Genomic DNA, 27,290 nt, shown 5'->3' with positions numbered 1-27,290 from the left:
CCACAAAAAAATGTCATTAGCTTAGGAAGTCGAAAAAAAAAAAAAAAAAATAAAATAGGAAAAGCACTTGTAACAGTACCCAGCCCTCAGTAATTGTTCAGAAAGTCCTATAGCTGCCTTGTTACCTCTATCCTAAACTCTTCCACATGATTGCCCTGCACCATACGGTCTTCAGATCTGTTTTCTTAAAAGGTAAATCTGATCATATGATTCTGAGTTTGACAATATCTCTACTGATTCACACTCGAGTGCAAATGAGGTGACCAAATCTCACACTCTTGGCTTTTCAAGATCTGGACCCAATCACCCATCTCCTTCAAATACCCCTCCATCTTCACCTCACTTAAGCCAAAATGAACAGTGAATCTCTTCCTCTCCTACTAATGTGTCAGATACTTTCTCAACCCTTTCAAAGAACTCCTCCCTGGTTCTTCCTCCTTTTTCACCCAAAGTCTTTTATATACTTCTGTTATGGCCACAACTTGTATGTGTCCTAGTACTGTGGCTGGTATATATTAAGTGCTCACTAAATATTTACTAGGTAAGTAGATGAATGAATGAATGAATGAATATATTTAATAACTGAGTAGTTTCTAGAAGAATCCCATGATAGTATATATTTCCCATTATTATAGACTACATAAAAGTCCAATGTCTTAAATAAGCTTGTGGATTATTTTCACACTCAGGAGAAAAAAAAACCCAAAATAATTAGTGACTTTTTTTTACGTACTTATATTTTATTTTCTGGAGAACAGAAATAAGTATAAGTTCATCTTTCCTGGAACTTGAACAAGTTGGTTTCGATAACATGTTGTCACCACATCTCATTATAACTAAGGGAAACTCATATCCTGGCTTCCCAGGAGAGTCCCAATTTATGCTTGTTATTCTGTATTAATTTTAAAAAGCACCTTCATTCCCTTTCAAAATATTCTGATTTGGGTGATAAATTACAGTGTCACCCTAATTGTAAAGAAGGTTTACTTTTAAGATTATAGGCATATTAAAGGTTTGTGTAGAAAGGGGTCCAAAGGTAATTAACCCTGTCTACAGACAATATCCCAAGAGCACGCTAGCATAATTTACATCATACACAATATACAGCTTATCTTTCAAAAATGTTTATTGGGTGTCTTCTATAAACTTCTGTGTTTTATACTTTTCCAGATGATGGCCTGCTTATTTCCGGCCCCATATTCATTCTTTCTTCTTATTCCTGTAGCTCGAGCCATGACCACATTCTACAGACACAGGTTCTGCAAGATTTAGGGAGCACAAGTTAAAAATTCAGAACAACTCTTCACCATTTAAGTGATAAAAATTCAAATCACATTGACTATGGTGAGCTGAATAATGTGACCCCCCTCTAGCCCCCAAAGTTATCCATCTCCTAATTTCCAGAAGGTATGAACATGTTACCTTATATGGCAAAAGTGACTTTGAAGATATGATTAAGTTAAGGATGAAGAGATTATTCTGGATTATCTGTGTGGCCTAACATAACCACAAGGTCCATATAAGAGGGAGTCACGATGGTCAGATTCAAAGAGGTATAAGGATGGAAGCAGAGGTCAGAGAAGAGAGAGATGCTACGCTGTTTATTTTCAGCATGAAGGAAGGGGCAGTAAGCCAGGGAATGTAAGCAGCCTACCAAAGCAAGACCAAACCAGGAAACCAATTCTTCCTTAGAGCTTCCTGAAGGAAGCAGCCCTGCCAACTCTTTGACTTTAGCCCAATGAACCTGGTTTCAGACTTCTGACCTCTAGAGCTATATGAGAATAAATTTGTGGGTTTTAAGCCACTAAGTTCTTGATAATTTGTTATAGCAATCATGGAAAACCAATATACTGACTAATTGGAAAAGGGGAGGTTATATGCTACTATAAGTCAAAATTTCATGGACACCTTGCTTCAAATATGGCTGGGTTCAGGTGTTCAAATAATGCCACCAAAAAGTTTTCTCTGTATCTCATTTCTCCTTTCTCTGGCTGGCATTTCCCACATAGAAGCCTAGAACCTCCACAATGACACTCTTATAACTGTAAACCTTATAAAATATAATCTTTATTTCCTTGTAACATAGACAAAAACCTAATAATAAAAATTGGCTTAATTTGGGTTGGGGTCCATTTATCACTGTGGAGGATAGGAATTTGTTGTGGTAGTTGTGATTCCTGGGTCATATGCTCACCTCTGAATTTGGAGGGAGATGGGGGTCAACCCAATGAAACCACATGAACTAAAGACAGAGGTTTCCCAGGAATACTGGGGTAGTGCTATTAGGGGAATGGAGTTTGATAATACTGGGAAGACAAAAATCCACACAAGGCATGACTATTAGCCTGTGAGCAGCCTTGTGTTTGAATAGTAAATTAATTGTTCTAACACTGGAAAATGTCCATGTCTTATTACAGTAAAATGTACTTCTCTCTAACACAACAGTGTGAGACAGGTGTTCCTGGTTGGGTAGGTTTTGTTTGTATGGGGGAACATCCTGGAAAATTCTGACAATTAGCAAGTGTGTGCACACTCTTACAAAAAATATCATTTGTTTATGAACCTTTAGGTAACAATAACTCACTCTGAACAGATACTCTGAAATTTCTTTGTATACTATTCTTCTTACTATACAATCACACACTTGTACATGGCTTAGCTCCCTGCTTTCAGGTGATTAATCAGAAATAGGGTGTTTCCAGCCTGAGAAGACATCACAACCTCCTACTCTGGGAAACTGAAGGATCAAGAAAAAGTAAATGAAAATAAGTGATAACTGAGAGAAAATGGGGAAATGCAAGAAATAGAGATAGACTATAAAGAAGGCCTTTATAAAAGTATGTATTTTCACCAATAGCCATTGATTTATTCACAGGCTTTTACTGAGCATCTAGTATTTCCTGCATATGTGTTTTACTAGGGATACCATGCAGGATTTTTCTGTGAAAAAATTAAAGACAGTAACCACTGAGTGACAAAGGGTAGGTACAGATTCTCAAAGGCTGAAAGTTTCTAGAAGGAGAAGTCTGTGCCAAACTAGAAAACTCAGAGAAAGTTTCCTGGGGAAATAAAATCCAACTTGGGCTTCAAAGGCTAGGGAGAACCTGATAAACATAGATAAGGGATGGAGACTTATTAAAAAAGGAAAAAGATAAAAATACAAATAGGGCTTCCCTGGTGGCGCAGTGGTTAAGAGTCCGCCTGCCGATGCAGGGGATGTGGGTTCGTGCCCCGGTCCGGGAAGCTCCCACATGCTGCAGAGCGGCTAGGCCCGTGAGCCATGGCCGCTGAGCCTGTGCGTCCGGAGGCTGTGCTCCGCAACGAGAGATGCCACAACAGTGAGAGGCCCGCGTACAGCAAAAAAAAAAATACAAATAAAAGGAGATCTAAATCACAGAACATATAGTGTATGAGCTTGGAATGATTGAGAGGACAAAGAGTGGTGAAGAGAATGAAAAAGAAACATAAAAGAGATGTGACAGTAAAAAAAAAGAAGAAAACAGTAACTTGATAAAGAATGAGGAGGAAAAAATGGGGGGAAAAGAAGAGTGAGAGAGAGGAAAATGACAAACACAGTTTTACATGTTCACAAGTTGCTGCATTTGAACCCAGCATGCTGGTGTCAGAAAGGCTGGTACTATCAAAGAGTTGAACCCTTGTCACTCTGCTCTTCTTCCGGTTTTCCAGATGGCTTGTGGGCAGAGAGTTCCAAGCTGACTTGGTTGTGATGTCTTGAATCACAGTTCCAAGTATAATAGCAGATATTTTGTAAGCCTAAACAAACAAGTGAAATGAGAGAATTGAAACAGGAATATGTAAATTATTCAGTGATGAGTGGGAGACTTTCTATATTATATTAAATTTCCTTTTAAATATTCTACTTTTTTTTCAAATGGTAAAACTCCTGATAGTTAAATATACACCATGATGGTGTAATTTTCTTCCAGTCCAAAATTAAATAAATAGGAGACGGTTTGTTTCAATCTGTTTTGCATACTGGTTACTAATGCATTTAACAAATTAGTTATTATTATTGAGACTCACTTGTGATCTCAACTGTCAACATTTACATGTTGAAGAAAAACAAGACAAAACTGAAGATGTATCTATTATACATATCTTTCATAATACCCAAAAACTTTAACATGGCCTCGTTGGTAGTTTTGCACTGTGACAATTTAGCTAAAATTGAAGTATGTTTCCTATAATTCTCTCCCTCTAGGCTCTGTGTTAGGATTATTCACAAAAGAAATTTGAGTAAGATTTGGAAGGCAGATGTGAAAGTAACAGTGATACTTGCACTTGGAAAGTTGGTGTGGAATCAGGTGCTGTTGCAGTTTGTGTATATTGTTGCTGATCTTCTGGCTCTGTGAAGAAGAAAAGACTGGCAAATGGTATAAGGAACGTGGGATTATAGCCATATAGGTGGATTATAGCCATATCGGAATTCCTTTATTTCTTTATATAGTATTTCATTTAAACAATTTGTATTGATTACCTACTCAATGAAAGATACTGTGTAAGGTTCTAGTGAGGAGAAGGGGGAGAGCACTAAGATGTCCTTGATAGTCACAAGGCTTTTCAAGAAGAGAAGGAAAAAAAATATATAGCCCTGGGATAAAATAATGTGAGGTCTGAGTCTTATGGGATATACAGACCACGAAGCACATTTGTTCATTGGTCTCTTCCTGCAATTAATTTCAATTAAGAACCTCCCACATGCCCTGTTGCTGTGATGGCACCAAAGCTGTCAATCTGGGGAAGGCAGGACTGTTGCTTTCAAATTGTAGAGACGTTATGAGGTGATCAAGCAAAGCTTCTCTCTAAGCAAAGCTTCTTGAAAAGGTAGTATCTGGATTGAGGTAGAATTTTAATAGGCAAAAGGGGAGGGGAGAGTACCCAAGAGAAAAAACGGCTGAAGATGGAGATTCAGGAGAGGGCAGTGTCTGGTACAACCTGTATTCAGAAGATTTAGGAGAAGGTGGCAAGGAAAGGAGTTTGAGATAACAGGGACACAGGGCCAGTCTTTGTCTTTAAAGATTTAGAGAGTGAGTTCATTTGAGGTCAGTCTACGTGTTTGATAATGAGATTTGAGAGTCTTAGATCTTCCCTGTGGTTTGATCCATTAACGGCTTACAGTAAGATCTCCACCTCCATGAACCCAGACAGGAGAGTGGAAAGTTTTCCAGGTTGACTTTAGAACCTTGAAGCCAGAATGCCTTCTCCCAGAACAGGAGGGTTTTCTCTGAGAGACAGTTGTTCAGAATGTCACATTGATTCCATGTGCCCAGGCCATATTGACAGGGGAACAGACAGAAAGAACAATTTCTGCAATAAGCACAAGGCTTTACTATTTCCCACAAAGGATGAGGAAAAATGTCCTGCTGCAGCTCCTTCCTAAAGAATACAATTCCTCTCTCAATTTTGCCAGCTTATAGATGAGCACATGCCCCTGTCAGAGAAGGTTGTCCCTGAAAGAGTTAAAAATTCTCCCATCCAATCACATTTTAATCCCCAAAGCTAGTTAATTTGGCTAATTAACTCTTCTTGGTGAAATACACAAAATCTAAAATTTAATTTTCACATGTGAATTCCTGATAATAATCACTAATCTCAGGGGAAAAAAAACATCTCAAGTAAAAATAGTGTTGTCATAAAGAGAGAAGCTTCAAAAACAAGTTTTTCTTCAAATAGTTGTATTGAATATTTAATATGAATTGCTGAAAGAAAATCTAAACATGAAAATCAATGAGAAAATGAACATAAAAACCAATCATACTCCTTCCACCTAAAAAGAATTTCTGTAGACACTTTGGATAAATACACATAGTATCACCTATCTACATACATATTTCCCATTAAAAATACTCTTGTGCTCTGCTGTAATGCTTTTGTTTTAAAAGCAGATTAAAATGGACATTTTCATATTAATGATTATACTGCTGTAACATTATACATTTAAAATAAGTAAGTTTTGAAATAAACTATTTAGATGTACACGTTCATAATTTACCCCTTTGAAAGCTGTGGCAGGAGGGATGGTAACAGGGTCCCATTCATTCTGATGTATTTCTTCAAATCTTTCTGGGCCAGCAGAATCAAGATGTCTTCCCTCAGGTATAAAAGCCCCATTTTAATGACACAATCCCTGATGAGCAATGGCTTCCATCATGTTTAGGAAAAGACAGCCTAAAACAAACACATGAATAAGCTAACAAACAAAAAGAAAGAAAGTTCAAGTAGGTTCAAAGAGCATCCTCCTGGGGCAACGTGGGGGCCCTGAACTCCCCTATTATCACTCTTGATTGTATTTGAACTGTCCAAGAATTTTCTCTCTATCTGGAGCCATCAGAGGAAGAACTACAGCTCTAAAAGACTGACTTGCAGGGAGGTGACTAGAGGGAACCTTTCCAGGGCTACACATTAACTTCAGACAGAATAGTTCATGATTAAAAATAACCTTTGTTTTTATGGGAGTTGTTCTTTTGTAGCAGGTACCATACTGGGCTACAGATTTTAATGTCATTTGGGTCTTTCTTTATATGAGGGTAAAAAGTGCATTCCTGCAAGGTTGGGGGTGATTTAGATTTTTAAAAACTGAATTATACTTAAAATGAGATTTGAGAGTCTTAGATCTTCTTTAAGATCTTAGATCGTAAAATTATACTACCATACCTCAATATTTAAAGAAACCCTGTAGTGTATCCCTTGGAAACTCAAAGAATCCTTGATTCTGTGAATAACCATGGTTCTAGAAACTTTACTGCATTGTTTGTGTCAGTTCAGATTTTCATATTGAAAGAGGGGAGTCCATGGTTTTATCTCTGGTCAATTTTTGTTCATTAATGTTTATGAGATTCTTGATTTTAAAAGGCGAGTCTGTTTCTGTTTGTAGCCACTATGATTCTTTCCTGAAATGTGATTATTTTCAGTTGGCATCATTGTTAATACCATGCTAAATACTTCATATATTCATATTGTAGATTATATCTGGGAAAATAGAGTGAAATGGAGCCAATTAGCACACATATTTAACATGGTTTGAGAGCAACACAGAAGCACTGTTATTATCATATCAACAAAGATATCCTGTTCCCAACTGTGAGAGGAAGAGAAGATGCTCATACCAAGGAAATGCATCACAGACACTAGTGGAGGATTAAGAACTAACCACGCAAAGCCAGTTACTAAATTTACTGACTTTTACATTATTTGCTTCTGGTGGAAAAAAATAGACGAGAGAAAAGATTAGCAGAAAAGGATGACAAAAAAGACACATCTTTTATAAAATTTTCATTTATAAATTGTTTAACAAATAGTTGGCATCTAGATTTATTTATGGAACAAACTTCAAAACAGAGAAAACCATTGTAGATTTTTTTCTTGTTATTATTTTAGAATTGTGCTGCCATAAATATACAGATTTCCACTGAAATTGGTCACATTTCCACCAGTCCATTATGAAGAATGCAAAGTACCCTTCACAGCATGAGGGTTCAAGAAATATGCCTAGGATACTGTGGCCAGCATCTGTCATTGCAGGCTGAACAAAAAAGAAAATACTTTATACCATAGATTATAATATAATATTAGCAAAAAAAAAAAGTGAAACAGTACTTCCTTTGGTATAAATACACATAATAAATTCACCCCCCACCCCCACCCCAAGCTACGTCAAGAAGAAAAATCAGATTTTAGCTGGGAGTTGGCTGCAGATGTGCCCGAGATCACGTGTCCTTCCTCCCCTCCTGCATTGTTTCATCATCAGCTGCCAGAGGAGGATGATACCTCATAGCAAGGGCCTTTCTTCTAATCATTGTGGGCTTCAGGAAGTCACGAAGCAGCACCTGCATCTAGAAAGACTGTGAGTCTTCCTAGCCTATGTGAAATCCATTTATGCTATGTACATTCCTTTAACAAACACACAGCAGTTACAAATATACATTCAATGTTAGGGATATTCAATTATTCCTGATTCTGTTACATAAGCTCTGTGAGTTTAGGGACCCTGTGCTTTGTTCACCTTTGTGAATTCTGTCAACCAGGCTGGCAACTGTGAAGGTAGGTGCTGGCAATGAGCAGCTGCTTCAAATTAAGAGAGAACATTTATTGACTCTGGAAGCCCACAACAAAGATGGGGAAGCAGAGCAGAGGGTCCATTCCAGGTCCTCAGGCAGGACAACTGACTGAACATTTCAGCCTAGGGGCCTGGCAGAGCTGACCTTGGGAAGAAAACAATGCCCAGCTTTTGGGGTCATGGGCTGCCTACAGCCTAAGATTACTGCACAACTTGAGGATGGTTTGACTTAAGGCTAATTCCATTTCAAATGTTTTATTCCATTCCTGGCAGGTTCTTATGGCAACTCCTTGAGGTCTTGGGCTGTATATTTGATGTTCCTTACTGATGCATCAATGCTCAATACATGGATGGACCCCATGTACAGAGGCTGGTAGACTGATGGGGACTTGAAAAGCTTTTATTACAGAAGGACTATCCAGGGTAATACAATTTCTGCTTCACTCTTAGCCTCAACCAGATGTGTCCAGTTAAATGAATTTGAGGTCCTGGAAGCTGCTCAGGGCAGCTGAATTTTACCAGGAATTGTTTTCTAAGTTGAATGGCTGGGACAAGGAGGTAGGGCAGAAAAATAATTTTATATCTGCTTACATGGTAAATCATCCTATGTGTATCACATATAATTATTCTGAGCAAGTTGCCCAGTGACATTAAAGAGACATTCCCACATCATATTATGAAAAAGAGAAAAGCACATAGGACAAAAGTGACAAGCAAAGGGCTTCTCCCTCTGGGACATGCAAATAATGAGAATGTAAAGGAGGGAACCTCACATTCAACCTGCACATGCCTACCCACAATATTCTCACTAAGTGAAGAGTATCAGAGAAAGAAAATCGGCAAAATACATGAAAAAAGTCTCATCAAAACATCTATTAATAGCCAATAAGCACGTGAAAAAATGCTCAACATCATAACTCATTAGAAAAATGCAGTTTAAATCACAACAAGATATTATTTCACACCTACTGGAATAGTTAAAATAAAAAGAGACATGTTTGAGAGGATGTGGAGAAACTGGAACCCTCTGGTAAGAATGTAAAGAGTTACTTTGGTAGCTTCTTAAACAGTCAACTATAAACTTATATTAACCAGTAATGTCCCTCCTAGATGTCATTCCCAGAGAAAGAAAAACTTATGTTCACACAAAAACTTCTATACAAATTTTCATAACAGCATAGCCAAATAGCCTAAAAGTGGAAACAACTCAGATGACCATCAGTTGATGAATGAATAAACAAAGTGTGATATATCTATAAGGTAGAACACTATTCAGCAAGAATAAGGACAAAGGATTGATAACAAGCTACAACAGATCAAAAAGCAGAATGCTGGCTGAATGAAGCCAGGTGTAAAAGACCGCTTATGGTGATGATTGCATTTATATGACATGTCCTGAAAAGGAATATCTACAGAGACAAAATGTACAGTGTTTGCCTGGAGCTACCTGTGGCAATGGGAAGTGAATGCAAATGTCCACGAAGGATCTTTTTGGGGAGATGGAAATGTTCTAAAATTGGATTGTGGTAAAAGCTGCATAACTGTAAATTTTCTGAAAATCTTTGAATTGTACATTTAAAATTGGAGTATTTTATGGTATGTAAACTATACTTTAAAAAGCATAAGATTAAAGAAAATAGCTGTCTTGTAATCCAAAAGTTTGTAAAACAAGAAATGAATTATTTCTCTATCTACACAAAACCAAAACTGAGCCAAAAAATATGTTCTGAATATAGTTAAATGTATAATAATACACACAAACTACACATTCATATAACTACACAGATATTTAAAATTACAAAATTTTGCAATATTTTTTATGGATTTTGCTTTGATAAGTTTAGAGCAATGTATCAAAATAAATTTAATATGAAAAAAGTGACTACTATTCTTCTCCATGTAATTCCATCATAATCATTATTATCAGATTTAATAATAATTGTATGTACTAACCTAACAAACACATTCAGTGACACTTGTGGATACAACCAAACCATTCATCTGACATCCTCATCAAGGATATCTCTTCAACGATTAGGAATGTATTACTTCCTGAGGCAACACATTTCATGGCACTCTGAATCCCAGAAAAACATAATCAAGTTTCTAACAAATATATTTACTTGCATAATCTAGAGCAATGTTGTCCCATAGAACTTTCTGTGATGATATGTTTTATAATCTGTGGTCCAACATAGTGATCACCGACTAGCAACTTATTGCTATTAAGAACCTGAGAAGTGGCTAGTGAGAATGAGGTCCTAAGATTTAATTTTACTTAATTCTAATGAATTTAAATTTAAATAACCATGTATGGCTAATGGCTACCATATTGGACAGCACAGGGCTAGAGGCTCATCCAATTTAACTGAATAAGGAAAAGTGAAGTCATAATCTTTTTTGAAAAATCTACTTCTCCTCTTGTTGTATTCCCCATCTCAATGAAAGTTACAATCATTCATCCATTCCAGAAATCTTGGTGTCATTCCAGAGTTATTCTCTGCTTGCCAACTGTTATCCAACCCTAGAAATTCTACCTTCAGAATGACTCGTTATTCTTGCTTGGCCTCTGTATTTCACTGCTTCTTTTTCATGCCTCTTTATTTCTCACCTCATCCTGCATCAGTCTGTTTTGTCTCCCTGTCACTTAGTTCACTAGCCTACAACCTCTGCCTCTGCATGACTGCCACAGTAAGCTTTCTACAAGCCATGTCTGAAAATGCCTCTCTACTCTTGAAATCCTGCAGTGTCCTCCATTGTATTCTAGATATAATCTAGATTTTATTTGAGATGCTTAGTGACCTGGCCCCTTCCTGCACTTGTTATTACTCAGCTTTGCTCCCTCACATCATTTGCACAGTTTGTCCCCTGATATCATATTAGAGACTTTCTTCTATGTTATTACAGGGAAGGCAGGACCCACAGACAAGAACAGATGCTCCAGACCCAGATTGCCTGGGTTAAAATGTTGGGTCCACCACTTAGCTTCTCTCAGGTGACACTTCGTTACCTGTCAAAGTGGGGTAATAAAAGCAACTACCTCTTAGAGTTAACGAGATAATACTCATAAAGCATAAACATTGTGTTTGAGACCAAGTAAGCATTCCACAAATGTTTGCTATCGTTATTAATATTCCCGGCTTGTCCAACTTACAGATCCCTACTTATATGTCAAGATTCAGATACCACATTGTCAAACATATCATTTGTAATGGCCTTCTTCCTCCTAATCAATTCTTCACCCTAAGCTATAATTCTATAATTAAATTGGCATGCAGTTTTATGGCTCTTAATGTATAGAAGATAATTATTATTTTTTATATTTATCTCCTCTATGAAGCCTGTAAACATCTGACAGTAAGAACTGTGGCTCATTCAGGTATGACTCACTTGTGCCAGCATCAAATCTACTATACACATTCAGTAAATATGAGCTTCCCGTATGAAGTTAGAAAAAGAGTGCAGTTTTTCAGGGATGAGTATGAGTCTCCCCAAATGTGGAGGCTGCTACGATATTGAAATTTCTAGGATTGATGAGGGTTAATTATTCAATAAGCTTCCAGATCAGTTGTTGAAATGTATAAACTACTAGTACTGCTTTGATTACAATGGAGAACCTGTAACTCACGCATTCCACATGGGCCTTGGATCAAAAAGCTGGGATGCAGCCAGCCTCAGGTCAGACTAGGTACAGCTGATTTAATTCCAGGCTGTTCATTTAATTCTAAACCAAGTCTTCATCAGAATCCTACTGGGGATTCTGCTAACTATGAATTTCCTCTGATATATCTTGCCGCTAAGAAGTCAACACATGGGCAAATATGAGAGGCTACCCTCATTAAAGTCAAGATGGAAATATGATCACCTCACTTTTGTTGAAGCTGTAATCTCATCTACCTGTTCATAGTGGCTCTAAACTCAGCCCCTCACCAGTTTTTCAAACTTTCTCTTCTATCATGATTATTCTGCCATAGTTAAGGATACTATATTGAAACCTATGATGGTTAGTTTTCTTTGTTAACATGTCTAAGCTATAGTTCCCAGTTATTTCATCAAATACTAACCTAGGTGTTGCTATGAAGGTATTTTATAGATGTGATTAACATCTTCGATCATTAATTTTAAGTAAAGGAGATTACTCTCGATAGTGCGGGGCCTCTGATGCCAACTGAAAGACCTTAACAGCAAAGAAATGTTTCCTAGAAGAAGAAATTCTGCATCAAGATGGCAACATAGTTCCTTTCTGCTTCCTGAGCCTGCTGTCTTGTCCTATAGACTTCAGACCTTCCAGGCCCCGAAATCTTGAGACAATTTCTTCAAAATCCCCCCCCTCTCCATTGATAGATAGATAGATAGATAGATAGATAGATAGATAGATAGATATAGAGCTATACATACATATATATATATTTATAGATAGGAGACACCTATGTATATGTATTATATATCCCACTGTTTCTGTTTCTCTGGATTAACTTGCTCATGAATAAGGGAAAGTACCAAGGGGATGAATCTTTAAAGTATGATTAGCTTCCAATCTGTCTAGGAGGATTTATCAATGCTTCAAGGCTCATTTTCAGAAAACTTGCTTTTGCATCCCAACAACCTTACATCCAACCTTTCTGATGATTCAAAATCACCTGGCAAAAACTTTATGAAGGCACAAGAACTTGATAGACCCAGTATGTGTGCATGAGTATTTGTGGTTTTGGCTCTAAAATCTTAGCTCTACCTCACTTCCCGTCTTATTCATCCTCTTTAAACCCTTTCCTGAACTATCCTGTTTCCAACTTAATTTCTGAGGACATGGGTGATATATAATACTTAACTCTTGCAAAAATGCATCTAATCCTTTCTACTTCTGTAAATGGATATTTTTACTACTGTTTATGTAACAGTATATCACTAGCAGCAGCATATTTTTGATGGCCGTTTACGTTAAACACAATGAAATAGCCAAGTGAGAAATCAAAATGGCTTTATTCTTCATGTACATACTAATCAAATAGCTTATTGCATGGTAACAATACACCATTTTATTATAAATAAGAAATGCTTTTAGAAAAGAAAAAGCTGTTAAAAACAATCTCAATAAATTCTTATTACCTCGCAGTTTTACATATAGGTTTATGTTTGACGACATTTTGTATAATGATTTATTATATTGCACTCTTATGTTTATATCCTTGAAGCAATTTTATAGAAATTGAGAATCAATATGATTTAGGGAAAATGTGAACGCGAATTTAACTTTCTGTTTAAATAACAGCAATGCCATGCAGAGATAAGTATCCAAAACACATAGCATGATAGGTTTTCCTCATTTATGTTCTAAGAAGACTAACAATTTTATGAAACATGGCTTTTTTTTGCTACACATTTTTATATAACTACAGCATATAAAATACTTAGATTCATTCCTTCTCTGTTCCTGTAGCTCCACTGTTGGATGATTCCTGAGTTGCTTTCTTATGCTTATATTTACATGTCCCTCTCCAATTTGTGGACAAATACGGTTAAAAGACTCATTCTTTTTTCAAAGAAAAAGATGTGGGAAGCAAAAGAACACCTAATGTGTCGATAATTAAGTTGTTATATCTCATCTACTAATGCAGAGGCTGTACTCTGACTGTCCTCTGATTTTAAAACTGTGATTGTATGAAGAATGGATCTAGGAACTGCAGCATCAAAGGTAAGATACTGGGAATGATCTGGTAATGGCTTTGGCTCTGAACACAGTGCTGAGCTTCTTTCTAATCGGAAATTGGATACTGAAAATCCCAATCATGCAATAGACTCATGATGAATTAAATCACTGCTTTTGATTAATTGTGATTGTCTACCTAAATAAGAGTATGAGAGAAGCAAATGACCACTAAGTATGTGTGGGGGGGTGGGAGGGAGGAGGTTAATAACATATGGGTCTTATATACTACGGGGCTGACAGAAGCAAAGTAACAAACTCGGCTTAAAATTTCAACATAAGTTACATTAAAAAAAAAAGGACTTAATGATTCTGGCAAGATGGAGTATTCTCATCACTTCCAGGTCCATTCTCTTACAACCAGAAAGCTCTGAGAATAGCACAACAACCATGGAAAGATTCAAAAAGGTGAAAATAAGAAGGCATACTGGGTTCTCTGGGTTTCCTAATTGCCTCCCAGATATTAGGACAGGGCACTTCACAAGTTTTCAATCCAGAACTGCCAACAGGCACAAACAACAAAATCTTTAAGAAAAGCCTTCTCATATCGAAAAAGACAAACAAATGGAGAGGCATACTGTGTTCATGAATTGGAAGACTCAACATAGTAAACATATCAATTCTCCTCAAAATTGATCTCTAGGCTCAATGTGATTCCTATAAAAATCCCAGCATGTTTTAGTGGATAAGGACTAGCTAATGCTAAAGTTATATGGAAAGGCAGAGGTCTAAGGATAGTTAAAACAATCTTTAAAAAAAAAGAATAAAGTGGGCGAAATTACTCTACCCAATATTAAAGTCTGCTAGACAGCTACAATAAGCAGGAGAGTGTCATAATAGCAGAGGTATAGACACACAGATCAATAGAATGGAATAGAGAAGCCATATATAGACCCATGCAGATAGGCCCAAGTGGATTTTGATAAAGGCCCAAAAGCAATTCAATAGAAGAAGGATAGTCTCTTCAACAGATGGTAATGGAGCAACTGGATATCAGTAGACTAAAAATAAAAACCTGACTTAAAGCTCAGACCTTGTACAAGCATAACTCAAAATAGATCCCAGATTTAAATGAAATCTACAACACTTTTAGAAATCAACATGGGAGAAATTGTGCAGGATCTAGACTAAGGAAAGCATTCTTAAAATTGACATCAAAAGCACAATCAATAAAAGGAAAAAGTGATACATTATACCTCATCAAAATAAAATCACTCAAATCTCTCAAACAGAAAAATTCTAATTAATTTATATAGCTACTCTGTCTTCCGTGAGGTTCTTTATAACTCCCTAGTCCTTAAGTGACTTCCTTTGGTTGGGAGGTTAACTTCACAAGAGAGGAAAACTAATAAACACCAACCATCATAACTGTGACAAGTCATGTTAATAGTATTTACTCTTGACATGATGTCATGAAAATGGTACATTATGTATATGGTCTTCCTCCCCCAAACACACAAATCCAACTTAAAACTGAGAAAAACAACAGACAAATCCCAATTGAGAGACATTCTTCAAAATTCCTGGCTAGTACCCCTCAAAACTGTCAAGGCCACCAAAAAACAAGGAATGGCTGAGAAACTGTCAAAGCCAAGGAGATCCTAAGGAGATATGACTACTGAATATAATGTATCCAGAATGGGATTCTGGAACAGAAGAAAGGATATAAGGTAAATAGTAAGGACATATGAATAAAGTTTAAACTTTAGTTAATCGTAATGTGTAAATATTAGTTCATTAAGTGTAACAAACACACTATAGTAAAGCAAGGTGTTAATAGTCAAAGAAAACTGGGTGCAGAGAATATGTACTTTCTTCACCGTTTTTTCCTAAACCCAAAACTGTTCTATAATAAAAAGTTATTAAATAACAAAAATAAAATGTTTTAATCTGTAAAAAAATTTTCAGATATACTCACTGCAAATCACACTTAATGTTTAATTGTGCTGGTTTCAGTACTACATAAATGAATTTACAGATTCAGCTATGTTTACTTGCATTCCACATCCTAAATACTACATTCATGTAAGTGTCAGAATTAACCTCTTCCTCAACCAATTGGTTGCCAGATTCTACTAATGATTAGCTATTTAATCAGTTTCTTCTATTTTCCTAACATATGCCTGGCCCAAGTACAGCTTCTGAAGCATGCTTCACTGTTAGATTTTTCCTACTCCATTTTAATTGTCCCCTAAATTCTTGTCCTATTTCCTTCCTTCCCTTTCACTTCAGAGTATAGTTATTAACAGAAATCTATCCAATCTCTCTACAGAGCCTATATATTTTGGGTCATAAAAAGGGTATCAACACAGACAAATACCTAGTTAAGGAGGAAAGTACTATAGCATGTCATAGGGGCTGTGTGACTTTTAACACTTTTGTATCTAGGAGAACCAAAGCCTCTGAGTAAGCAGAATTGTACAATACAAGTGCCTCATTGTTTTCTGCGGAAAGTCATTATCTCTAAAGTTAATAGTATGGTATTAAGTCTAATGAGTATATTTACAGTGTTGTTATGCATATCAAATAAATATATGCTGAAGTAAATAATAATTGCCTCTTGCCTCTGCTGTTGATAATTCTGGATATATATTCTAGGCTTCACTAGCCCATATTGATGGCATCTGCAAGCATCTTCATTTAGTAAAAGAGCCAGGAGCAAAGACAGCTAGATGTCGATTTACTGTTAATGAAGAAAGTGTCAAAGCTGGACTGACCTTTACTTATCCAGATCCCTTTTTAATTTAGAAAAATTCACTCGGTTTGGAATGGAAAAAAAGAGAAAACATTATTTTCTTGTTTCCCTTTCCTATCCTAGGGGAAGGAATAAAGAAGTAAACAGAGCTGCCTGTTAATTATAAAGCGCCACTCTGCCTTACTTTGATGTGGAGACATGGGAAATTGAAATTGACAGCACCGAGGGCACTGCTCCCTTCTCTTGATTTGGTCATCCTGATTGTGTTTGCATTATTGGGTTGCTTTACATGTTCATCACATTTCTGCCCAACAAGCTCATTTTGAGAAAGTTCTGTATTGCATTGAAGACAGGGTTGCATTACACATGGGCAGGCAGCCCAGGACATTAATTGGATAAATATCATTACATTTTGAAAATAAACTTTTCTCAGATTTTCTTTTGTCTCCTCACCCTTGTCCCTTTGTCCCTGACCTTTGAATTAATTTTACTCATAAACTCACAGAAGCCAGCTGAGATCACAGAGCCAAGTCAGGAACCCGGCAATCTCAAATGTTCCCTTTGAGTGTTCCGCTCACAAACCTGTCAAAGATATTGTTATTTTCCTGGGGGTGCACGTTTTACCCATTCTCCAAGAGCACCCCATGTTTTGTAGGCAAAAAAAGATACTGTATGCAGTATGTGTAGTGATCGAGAGGCTTTGAAGTCAAAATCGTCTAAAATAAAATTTCTGCTACATCACACACCAGCTACATAATCTTTCAAAGCCTCACTTTTCTCATCTGTAAATTCCAACATACTGCAGAAAGATGGGATAAAGGTAAGATAATATAATTAATATAAAGAGAAATATCACAATAACTAGACCAGATGGAATATTTTAAAGGGAATCTCTGGGTTAGAATAGGCTTTAAGAAGAACCTACTTACTACATTATTCCAGTGGGCACTCAGACTTGAAAAGGGGACATTTGGATGGACTGCAAAAAGCTAAGAAGCTTTAACCTCTAGTTTCTCATTACCTATTCCTCACTCACTATGTCTAATGCTAAAATCCCTTTTGGAATATCCTAACTTTGATCATCATTTACATATCTCTACTTATAGAAACTCACCACTTCTTAGAGGAGAAGCCTTGTCCATTTTGAACTGGTTCCTTCATTTTAATTCACGATCAGCACACTTAAGTCAAAATTATCTTATAAAGTTGTCCTGCCTGACAATCACTCCCCTTTACCTCTGGGATAAAAATTCAACAACATCCATCCAAAATCAAAGTCTTCCTCATCTGGCATAACCATGCTGGCCGCTCTTATTTCCCTCTACATCCCAAGATGAAGACTCTGAAGCAGCCAAACCGATCCCTCCCCATCCATCCTTCAAGATTCTGCATCAGTAGAGATATTTTCCAGGTTTACAAATTCTTATCCCATTTCCCTATCCATCTAAATCACTTGTTTAAAAGATTCCACTGAAATGTCATGTCTTTTGAGAGCATGTCCGTTAGAAACACAGCCTATGCTTATCTCTATACACCTACTTTCTACAACTCACTCGACTCAATATATTGTTAGATATCTTTCTGAATGTATATTATTATTAGGAGGGTAAGAAGGTCTTCAAGGTAAAACTTCTGCTTTATTTGTGTTTGATCCATTGTCAAATTTAAAAAAAAACAAAACTAAACGCATTGAACTAGAACAATGACAGAATTGAATACAGTGTAAGTTCCATGAGTAATTAAGACAATCAGTGTTTATTAATGACTTGGCTGTGAGATATCACAGTTAGACTCTCAGGTTTAGGCACTGGGGCATTTTAGTTTCAATCCAAGAATTGCTTGACAGAGCAAATACTTCTGAGCCTTAGCTTCCTATTAACCATAAAACGCAAATAAGGCCACTTCTTCCTAGTTACGGGAGAAATTGAGCAAGTAAAATAATTGAAGCTAAACTGCATAAGACCTTCTTGAATGACATCCTGTTTGAGCCCAGAAACCTTGGGGCAATTACAGAGTGTATTCTCTTGAGATATTCCATACTGTATCCGAGGCTTTGAGAAGCCTCTAATCTTGGCAAACACTCATTAAGGCCTGGAAACCCTGGAGAAGATCTCTATCAGGAAGCCAATTAGCTTAGGTCCGCCCCTGACTCTGTCTGCTCAGTAGTTGCTCTAAGACTACTTCCCTATTCCCTTTTCATTTTTATAACCTGTAATTAGTTACTGTGCCATATAATTTCCATGACCACAGGAAGCATTTAACTGCAGCATCAGGGCACCTGGGAGAAAGATACATTCTAGGGAGATTATATGTTGAGTGATTAGAGCACCTCAGGCAGAATATCCCAATTGTCTGAGATATGTCCCTAATTTGAAGATCAAAGAAAGACTCTCTGTTTTCATGTCATAACAAATACCCTCCATTACAGCTGTGTCATCCAGCTGAGAAAAGCATGGGCTCCTGAAAGAAGTGTCATTATCACATCTGGTTTCTAAGGTTGTAACCAGAGGCTGGATTTGGTTCTATAAGAAATATGACCATTTTCCCTTCACCAAACAACAGAAGAAGGCAGTTCAGAATCTCATTTCAAATTATGACAGAACTGTACTTTAGTAAAATAGTGAAAGTTGGTTTAGTTTGACATCTAAGTTGCATCATCCGTCTCTCCCTCCCTCCCTCCCCTTCCTTTCTCTCTCTCTCTCTTTCTGTCACAAACACACACACACACACACACACACACTGCTATCCCATAATCCCCCACCTGCTTTCAACTTTTCCATATATTTGAAAATTTCAATAACTAAGTTACTTTTCACAGGGGTATATTCCTTGCTATTCATCCTTTCACTTTTATTGAATCCTTACTATTTGCTTAGCACTCAGCCAGGAGTTCTGAAAGATATTTAGATCAAACCACAAAAGGCTGTTGCCCTTAAGGAATATTCTATTCAGGTTAGCAGGAGGAAGGTAAGAGCCACTATCTGTAGCTCACTCCTGTGTAAGGGGCATGGCAGTTTATGTGCATTATTTTGTTTAATATCTACCATAAAGTATTATTACTCCCATTTTTATTTTATTTTTATTTATTTATTTATTTTTAGCGGTACGCAGGCCTCTCACTGTTGTGGCCTCTCCCGTTGCGGAGCACAGGCTCCAGACGCGCAGGCTCAGCGGCCATGGCTCATGGGCCCAGCCGCTCCGCGTCATGTGGATCTTCTCGGACCGGGGCACGAACCCGCATCCCCTGCATTGGCAGGCGGACTCTCAACCACTGCGCCACCAGGGAAGCCCCCGCTCCAACCATTTTTAATTTTGTTCCACCTCCAAAACCTTGAATCTCTTCTATGAGTTCACAATATATTTGCACATGCTCTTTCTTTTTTATGGTGTGCTCTATCTGCATTATTTTTCTAGCTAACTCAGATCCTCACTCCTGGAAAGCTTCTGTGGTTCCTTGAATCTGGGTTGGTTTACATGCTCCTCTTTTTGTCCCTACAGCATCCCCTCTGTGTGTGTGTGTGTGTGTATGTGTATGTGTGTGTGTGTGTGTGTGTGTGTGTGTGTTATGCCTATTTCTGTGTCATACTTCTTCTTGAATAAAATTCTATCATATGGTGGCCCCTGCCTAATCAACTCAGAAGAAATATAATTTATTTCTTGTTGTTTCAAATAAGATATTCTTGAAATTTCTTATTGTTCAAGCTTGGGAATATGCCTAACCCTAGAACCATAGCTGGAATCTAATCCACCTGAACCATTTGGGCAAAAAGGAGAAAGGTGTATGGGTAGGGAAATGTTTTCTAAAGGGACATTTATTTTCTGTTATCAAGGAAAGATGAGAGGCAAACATTAGAGGGGATAAAATAAGTTGATTGTCTGTCACCTTGAAAAAATAAGAAATTTGACAACACTTCTATTATACCCTAAGATGGACATCGACATCCTTCACCAAAGAATCGGACACCCCTCCTGTACAGGGAAGTTTCAGTTTTGTTTTTTGTCTTCGTTTTAAAAAGCAAAGAGATTTTCCTGAAATGATAAGAGAAAAAAATAAATCCCATATTTCTTTTTGAGGGATGGGCAGTGCCAGGAAAGAATTAGTCTTTACTGACCTAGTAAAGATTACATTTTATATATCTCACTTGTTTGTATGATTCATTATGTATCTCATTTCTCTTTTGACGGTTTTTTATAAGCTAGATGCTTTGTGCACTTTTAATCATTTAATGCACACTATAACCCTAGGTTGTCAGGTCTCAGTTTCACAGATGAATAAACAGTTTCAGCAATACTGTGAAATACACCCAGAGTCACTTAGCTGGCTAGAAGTGGCCACAGGATTTGAACCTGAGTCTGTGGAAGCCCAAAGTCCTTGCTTCCTTCACTACAGCATGGTGCTTGCTTCCCTTGTCCTTTTTATCATTTACAGTTGCCGTTATAACTAGATATTTTTGGTGCTTTCCATTTGGTACACCAGCCTTATGCTTTTTTCTGCCCCTTTTTCGTTACACGACATTTTCTTTCTAGAAATGTGGTACAGAAATGACTAGATTTCTGCCAATAGAGCCTTCTTCCCAGAATGCTCACTGTCACTTAGATGAAACAGCAGAATAATTACAGGAACTAATAAGAGTAGTTCCTGCCTTTCCAAAGAGTATATATGTGAAAAACAGTGGGAACAGTCAGCTTTTACCCTGTTAAGAATAGTAATGTCTGAATTTGAAGGATTATTGATGTAGTCCGTTGCTTACTTGTACGAGTTACGGACCACATGTATGGAGTTTTCTAGGAAAAGGACTGAGAATGCGCATAGCGTGATTTTTGACCTCACTCATCAAAACCAGAAATGGTACTTTAAAGTTCTAACGAAAATAAATCAACCTAAACTAGTTTTTTTTTTTTTTGTTTTTGCGGTACACGGGCCTCTCACCGCTGCGACCCCTCCCACTGTGGAGCACAGGCTCCGGACGCGCAGCCTCAGCGGCCATGGCTCACGGGCCCAGCCGCTCCGCAGCATGTGGGATCCTCCCGGACCAGGGCACGAACCCCTGTCCCCTGCATCGGCAGGCGGACTCTCAACCACTGCACCACCAGGGAAACCCTAAACTAGTTTTTAAAGAGACAATATGTGAGGGAGTGGAAACACAGCTGACAGAAGAGCTTCCTCCTTCTCTCTGCTAACGTTTTAATTTTCATTACTGGTTTTGGCTCTTAACATAAACCATACAAAGCTAGCAAAAAAGAAATGAGATACATGATGAATTATAAAAACCAGTGAGAGGGCTTCCCTGGTGGCTCAGTGCTTGAGAGTCCGCCTGCTGATGCAGGGGACGTGGGTTCGTGCCCCGGTCCGGGAAGATCCCACATGCCGCGGAGCGGCTGGGCCCGTGAGCCATGGCCGCTGAGCCTGCGCGTCCGGAGCCTGCGCTCCGCAACGGGAGAGGCCACAACAGTGAGGGGCCCGCATACTGCAAAAAAACAAAACAAAATAACCAGTGAGATTTTAAAATATTTACTTGAATTATAAAAACCAGTGAGATTTTAAAATATTTACTTGCATCAAATCTGTGTTTGATATTATAACAAAGACATATCTATAGCATTCCACTACTTCCCTATCTCCCCTATGTGGATACTTCAGCACAATCTTATTGAAAGATTCCATTATAGAGTATAAACATGGACCTCCAATGTGTTGCCCACTTGTTCTGTTCTACAAAATGTAATTTAAATGTAGTCACGAAAGACAATTGGGGCTACAGTTGTTTCTTAGTGTGTGCATAAATTCCGTTTTAACTGTTTGCCATTGACGATGCCAGTCACTGTTTAGGAATATTCAGTTACCCAATAGAATCATTGTGGAGATGGAATGAGACAGTGCATGTAAACTGCCTAGCCAGAATTTGAATGAGTTGGTACAGAGGCTGGGAGGAAAGATCAATTTATGAGTTGCTGACTGTCCCTACCCGACTATCCTGTATCTTTATCTCAATTAGTGCTATTACCTAACAGCAGAGTAGTTAAATAAGCTTTGTAACCACGAGAAATTATTTCACTTCCCTAAGCCTGTTTCCTCATTTATAAAAGCACCTAGTTCACAATGTTGTTCTCAAGATGAAAAAAAAATACACATAAAGAACTTAGAACAGTGTCTGACACATAGCAATGATTAGGTAAATGTTAAGGACTGTTACAAAGATTGAGGATTTGCAAAGGTGTCTGAATGGATTTCCTAAAGGACGGCTAGGGCCAACGTCTCTCTTCTACCTCATGTCCATAGCAGTCATCACTATTTAATCCTAGCCCACTTTCTGAGCCCAGGCCAGATCTTAGAATCCCTTTCAATACATATGATAATTGAATTAGAGCACATGAGAGGTAACCTATTTGACATTACTTTCATGGAAAGTCAGTCTGATGCCATTACTCTGAATCACAGCTGAGAGGGAGTCGAATTGGAGAAGAGGGATGGAGTAAAGGTGGACAGAAAAATAATTTTTAAATGACTACTATTCCTTTGAACATCTTCTAAGTCCTTCGCCTATCATGAATATAGATATTTTCAGAGTCATAAGATGGCTCTCTCAAAATGGCAGAAAATCTCATTTGTGCAACTGGGGAGCGAACAGAGAATAATTCAAAGAATTCCAACTGATGCTTTTATTTAATGTGGCTAAATTTGCCCTTTTTTAAACATTTGCCCTTTAGACTCTACTGACCACCCTTTTATCCTACATAATAGTCCTTCATATGATGAAGTCATCTCTCCCATGTCTTCTCTTCATAGGACTCTTGGTCCAAATCATCCCAGTGTGAAGTCTTTCTGGAGATCAAGTCTGCATAGCTCCCTTCAAACCTGTTCTACATTTGTGAGGATACTTGAGGGAAGAGCTGCCCCTTGAAAGGGACACTAGTATTGTTCTTCCAATCTCCTCCCCACTTGAGTAATTTCCGTAAAAGTTCTGGGACAAGAAACTTACATGGGCATACTGGGGTTAATCCCAGCAAAGTTACAATAAAGTTGTTACTAGGAAGCTTATTTATGCTTTTATAAGTCCTGAGGCTCTTATTTCATTACTGCCTACTCAGAGCACAGAATCCGTCTGGAATGATAAAGGATCATTCTAATTAAAAACCCAAATTTACCTCCCTTCCACTCATTACATCAACCTTTATTAGAGTAAGATATGACCATCAGAAACCAGAGCTTCTCAGCAAACTTTACCTTCATTTAACATGGGATGCCAAGCAAATCACTGTAGCTTTTGGGTTTTGTGTGGAATAAGAATGGAAACTGTACCATTCAGTGGATACATAGCACAGACATCATGATAGCCCCTTAATAAAATAATTTGCAGTTCACCTATTAATCATTGCTCAGTTCTTATTCCCTCTCTCTGTCTCATAGAAATAAGACAAAAGGGAAGGAAGAGAAAAGAGAAAGACTGACTGATGAATGGACAGAGGAGATGAGGGGATGCAGATAAGGGAGGTGGTGTCTATTTTGAAAGCAGCAGTTTGGGGATTGACTAATAAAATAAATCATATTGCAGCTAGTGTAAGTTAAATAAATGATGCTTGGTTATTGAAAAATGCATTTCTTGCCAATATCTACCAAACTTTAATATCTTTAAATAAATAAAGTGAACCAATACTGGTCTCGGGTGCTAAATAATAAATATTCACCTTCTCCTGTATTATCTTTCAGCTAGAGATCCGAAGTTTGCTTGGCTAGGCTAGAATTTTGCAGGGTCTCATTAATGGAGAAAAATCAAAATATTTACTGAGTGGATTCTTAAAGTCAAATGAGTTTCTTCTCTGTAAATGTGAACAAATTAGGGATATCCCTTCTCAATAATTTCCCCAACTCTTCTGCTGGAGAGTCCCTGCCCTTCAATCAATTCTTGTTCCTTCCATTCTTTTGTACTTTGTCAGCCAATCTTAATTTTGTTACTAGTGACAAAATACGATCTAAGTCTTCTTTTATTTTTAAAATTAAAAATAAATAAATAAAAGGAAATCTAAAGGATGTTTCTGGAAGCAGGTATTCAAAACCATACTTTGATCTCTCTGCCTGTTTATGACCCTTGCTCCTCTGGTGGTAGCAAATTAACGCCCAAGAGTTTCAGTTAACGTCTCAATGATCCTTACCATCTATGATCCCATATAAGAAAAGTCCATTGCAATCTCCAGACAGGACTCTACAGTTTTTCCACAATAACTGACATAGTTCCAATCCATCCTCCTAACATTAGTATGTACTTTATAACTCTAATTGGAAAAGTTACCATGTGGATGGCAGCTTTCCACACATTAATGTTTTCCTTATGCTTTTGTTTTTCTGGTAAACCAGCCTATCCCCAATGGGTGTCCTCTAACAGATCTCTGTATCCGTTTAACCTCATAAAACAATCCGCATCATGCAACTTTTTGCTTAATAATAGACTACTTTAAGTTCCTGACATTTTATGTGCGTTTGTTCCTCTACTTCTCCTTTGTTTCTCAGCCAGACTGTAAATCCATGCACTACCACAACTCCACTCAGCTTGTTCATACAGTGCACACTGTTTACAGTAACTGGACACTTAAGGATCATAAATATTTTGTATTTAGTGCCTAGTTTATTCACTTGGAGCAATAATTAAGGTAATGTCTACAAGGGCTTATCTAGAGTAAGTATGCAATTATATGTACATATATATTAACAACATTCCTAAGGGCAGAGCTCATATCTGTTGCTGCTTTTTCTTATCATCCTAAGGATTAAAATGCCAGAGGTGGCATACAGCAAGCATCTAATAGGTGCATATCACTGTCCAATTGTCACACTGAGCTTTTTCTCTTGCTACTTTCCTCATGGTTACACATCAGGTAGAGTGACTGCTAACATAAATATATCCTTTCAGAACTGAATTTCTTTCTTTAAACTGAGAGACATTTGAATATTTTATTATTTATTTTAGAATGTATAACCCAAGGTCATAGGGAAAAGTTTGGAAGCACACTGTATAAACATACGCTAGTTGAAGAACACATGAAAATTCCCTCCAACATTTCTTCTGAAATCTGCGTGTTAGCAAAAACTAGGGGTTTGGGAAGGAGAAAGGGAGTGACCAGGATTTCAGGATGCCAAGGCAATTGCATGTTTTTATTTTAATGCTTTTATGAGTCTTTGAAATTTTGGCTGCCCTGAAAAAATCCAAGGATTAAACTTAATGAAAATAAATAATTTTCGAGCATAGAAACAGAGGAGAGATCCAATAGTGTCTTTAAAAAATAAAGATTTAAAATATTCAAGAAAACATTTTAAGGTGAAACCATGGAAGTGGGAACCTTTACACTGACAATTCTCTGAGTCTATTTTCATTGGGTGGAGGTTATAATGATGGTACATATTGAGAATGGGGATCTGAGGATGAAAATCCATTCTCCCTGAAAGGTTAATTATTTTGTAAAAGGCACCCAAAATTGCCCAGCATTTTATTACTCCCATCATGCCCCATAGGAGCAAATGTAGCACAAGGATATAAATCATGGGCTTAGAAATAGACAAACTTGAGTTCGGGACTTGAGTCTAGCACTTCCTAACTGATTATGGGCAAACTCTTTTTGAGTTTCTCATCTCTAAAATTGAGATAATAATAGTACTTCTTATATCAAAATAATCAAAGATTAAACTGATTAAACAAGATAATATATGTAAAGCATTTGGCAAAGCATAAGGTACACAGTAAGCCCCTAGTAAATGCTGGCAATGTCAATGATATCAGATTTCACACATAAAGTATGGCCTTAAGGAATTTTTTTAAGGGAAATGCAAATTTCACAAATGGTTTTTCAGACCTGGAAATCTTTAGAACGGAATAAAATGCTCAGGAATCTATGAACAAATTTTTTGAGAAAGTATATAGTGGGGAAAGGCTTAAAAGGTCAGAGTAAAAGGACTTTGAAATTACCTCCTGTCATAAGCACACCAAAATCACAACTAATTGCTGAACAAATATTGATACAGAAGAAAAAACTGGAGCCTACCACAAAAGATATTCTACATCCAAAGACATATAGTAGAAACTCACTGAGACAGTAGGAGGGGTGCACTCGCAATGTACTCAAATCCCATACCCCATGGGTGGGCGACCCATGAATTGCAGAACAATTACATAACAAAAGTTCTCCCACAGGAGTGAGCATTCTGAGCTCCATGTGAGGATACCCAATCTGGAGGTCCGGCATCAGGAGGAGGAGTCCCCAGAGCATTTGGCTTTGAAAGCCAGTGGGGCTTGAGTGCAAGGAGCTCCACAGGATGGGGGAAACAGAGACTCCACTCTTGGAGGACACACAAAAGGTCTTGTGCACACTGCGACCAAAGCAAGGCAGTGACTTCTTAGAAGCCTGAGCCAGACCTACCTGCTGGTCTTGGAGGGTCTCCTGGAGAGGTGAGGGGGCAGCTGTGACTCACTGTGCGAACAAGGACACTGGTGGCAGAGGTACTGGGGAATAGTCACTGATGCGAGCTCTCCTGGAGGCCGTCATTTACACTTGGCCCCACCCAACAGCCTGTAGGCTCCAGTGCAGGGACACCTCAGGCCAAACAACCAACAGGGTGGGAACATGGGCCCACCTCGGCAGACAGGCTGCCTAAAGACTTCCTGAACCCACAGCCACCTCTAGACACACCCCTTGACATGGCCCTGCCCACCAGAGGGCCAAGATCTAGCCCCACCCACCAGTGGGCAGGCACTGGCCTCTCCCACCAGGAAGCCCGCCCAAACCTCTAGACCACTCTCAAACACCAAGCGGCAGACACCAGAAGC

At 37.9% G+C, this 27,290-nt stretch overlaps 1 long non-coding RNA gene across 2 annotated transcripts in view; it reads right to left on the bottom strand.

Annotated features, from left to right (window-relative positions):
- Positions 1 to 1,142: 1,142 nt before the first annotated feature.
- The window catches only part of LOC102992521 (uncharacterized), a 109,648-nt gene continuing 83,500 nt past the window's right edge, over positions 1,143 to 27,290 (bottom strand). The window contains exons 3-4 of one of the 2 annotated variants that reach the window (XR_447372.2): positions 6,014 to 6,189; positions 1,143 to 1,259 (exon numbers count right to left, since the gene is read on the bottom strand). This is a non-coding gene — a long non-coding RNA (uncharacterized lncRNA). Of the gene's footprint in view, positions 1,260 to 4,250; positions 4,368 to 6,013; positions 6,190 to 27,290 lie in introns of those variants that run through there. The other variant, XR_003677632.1, reaches the window with a different exon arrangement.

Source organism: Physeter macrocephalus, chromosome 20 (assembly GCF_002837175.3).
Source record: "Physeter macrocephalus isolate SW-GA chromosome 20, ASM283717v5, whole genome shotgun sequence".
Classification (NCBI taxonomy): Eukaryota; Metazoa; Chordata; class Mammalia; order Artiodactyla; family Physeteridae; genus Physeter; species Physeter macrocephalus.
The sequence above is the reverse complement of the archived record's forward strand: the minus strand, read 5'-3'. Positions and strand labels throughout refer to the sequence as shown.